We start from the raw sequence: 2,476 nt of genomic DNA, 5'->3' as shown, positions 1-2,476 counted from the left end.
CATCCATCCACTTACCCATCCATCTGTCCATCCATCCACTTACCCATCCATCTGTCCATCCATCCACTTACCCATCCATCTGTCCATCCATCCATCCACCTACCCATCCATCTGTCCATCCATCCATTCATCCATTTATCTATTCACCATCCATCCATCCATCAGCCGTCATTTCTGTGTACCTACTGCTCTGTGCTTCTGTGCCTGGTCTTTGGAGACACAGGGAAGGTTTTCCTGGCTGTAATTTCCCACCTGGACAAGTAGACGTACAAGTCATCATAACACAGGAGGATTCAGTGATTGATGGTTCAAGCAAATACAGTGATGGCACAGGGGACAAATGATGGAGAGAAGGAGGCATGGAGAGAAGGCATGGAGGGAAGGTCAAAGGAGTGCTCATAAGACAGCAACTTGTGAGTGGGTCATGAAGGGGAGGGAGGAGTTAGCCGGATGGAGAGAATGAACATGAGGGGGTCTAGGAAGGTCGGTGAGTCCTGTGATGAAATCCCCTCCCCTCTATTGTGAGAAGCCTCTCCTCAGGCCATGGAGCCCAAGTTGTGATGCTGATCTGCCATTGTAACCTCTAAACTGAGCCCCATATCCTGGCATTTCTGGGTGAAAAGGGCCCACTCTCTAGTGTGTGTGTTACAGGCTCACGATGGTTGTCTCTTACACGGTAAAGTTATTATGGAACTGACAGGTGAACAGCCATCGAGATCGAGAGGCACAGGATGCTTCGAGAGCCTGGGGTCAGGTACTAGCTCTGCCTGCCACTCACTCGGCAACTGTGGACAGGTCTCTGGCCCTCTGTTTCCCCAACCCCAACATGGTGCTCTTGTCTGGAGCACGGCCCTGCCATCCTGGCCACCATACACTTGTCATCAACAACTCTTCTTTCCACCGCAAGCCCATCTGTTGGAGCACATGAGCCACACAGCATCCCAGAGGTTCGGTGGGTTTACTTTGAACCCCCAGCGTATCACCCGCAGCCCCAAGTGGCGTTTGGTAGGGAACGTGCAAGGTGGACGCAAGTCTGAAGGTGGCGCTGTGGCTCCAGTTGTGGCTCCGCTCTCTGGAGCAGGACTGTGTTCTCGGGGTGTCTGTGGAAACCCAGCAGGGCTGATGGCAGGTTTTGCTCCATCTTGGGGCCCTCCCAGTTCAGCAAGCTCTGCTTATTCGCAGGAAGCAGCGAGGCCAACCCACTCGGGCCTCCCCACCTCCCGGGCCCCTTCACACAGCTTCAGAGCTCTCTGTTTCTCTCTGGCTCTGTCCCCTAGGGAAGCCAGCCTGCTGTTAGTGGCACGTAGGTGGAGCAGGGCTCTGTGCCTGGGTTTCCCGGGAGCCTGGTTTTCTGGTGCTCACTGCAGGCAGGGGGCCCTTGGCTTGGAGCTACTGGCTGAGTCTGGGCCATGATGTGCCATGATGATGGGTTGGGTCACAGCCTGCTTGACCCCCCGCCGTAGACCCCATACTCGGGTGATGCATTTGGTATTTTGAAAATACTCCACACTCTTCCTGCCTCCTCCTCTCTGTTTTTTTTTGGGGGGTTTTTTTGGTTTTTGTTTTTGTTTTTTTTGGGGGGGGGTTTCAGTGCTTAGCTGAGCCATCTAATAAAGAACCCAGGGGGAGAGAATGCTGGGGCTCAAGAAGAAGGAAAGAAGAACGTGCTGATATTAAGTGCATGCTGGGTACCAAGCACTTCCTTCCACAAGAACTAGAGCAGCGATTTTTAACCTTTCTTCCAGTGGCATACGCCTTTCCCTCCCCCAGAATCACAGGTGAACCCCGCCATGGAAACCAAACACGGGGGCAGAGGCTGTGAGAGAGTTGGGGTGGGGCACCCGGGCCCTTGACCCTTCCCCTTTCACCCCCTTCCCTCCCCCTCCCCCCTGCAGCCCCTTTGGTGTGATCACAAAACCTGAATCGAAAGCACCATTTCATTCATCTGTACACACCTCTTAGAGGAAATATCATTTCCAGTTTTCGGTTGTAAAAGCTGAAGGCCAGCGAGTTGAGGTGACTTGACAGTGTCTCATGATTAAGAAATGGCAGAGAGCCAGGCAGCGGACCCAGCCACGTCTGACCCCAAAGCCCCTAACTCCGTTAGGGAAACCGTGGGTGCTCTGCTTTCTAATGAGAAACTGCCTGCCACGAAGGAACCTGGCTAGGACAGGAGAACCGTGGAAGATGGGAAACACATGGGGCGTGGGTTCATTGCCACCAGGAAAATGATCCTTCAGCACCCCCGGGCAAGCTCTAGCTTGGCTGAATTCAGAAGACACCAGGCAGCCATGTGCTGGAGATTCAGTGAGCTTTCCAGGCCCTGATTAGACTCTTTGTGTTCCAGAGTCTGGGTCTGGAATATCTGAACCAGGTCTCAGTTCCTGCTCTACTGGTGGAGGAAAAACTGTGTACGAGCAGCTCCTGAAAGGCAAGATGCTTTGAAAAGAAGGAAAAAAAAAAGAGCCTTTTTTTT

This window comes from Enhydra lutris, unplaced genomic scaffold, assembly GCF_002288905.1.
Source record: "Enhydra lutris kenyoni isolate GAN:26980312 unplaced genomic scaffold, ASM228890v2 scaffoldscaffold22, whole genome shotgun sequence".
NCBI lineage: Eukaryota > Metazoa > Chordata > Mammalia > Carnivora > Mustelidae > Enhydra > Enhydra lutris.
The sequence above is the reverse complement of the archived record's forward strand: the minus strand, read 5'-3'. Positions refer to the sequence as shown.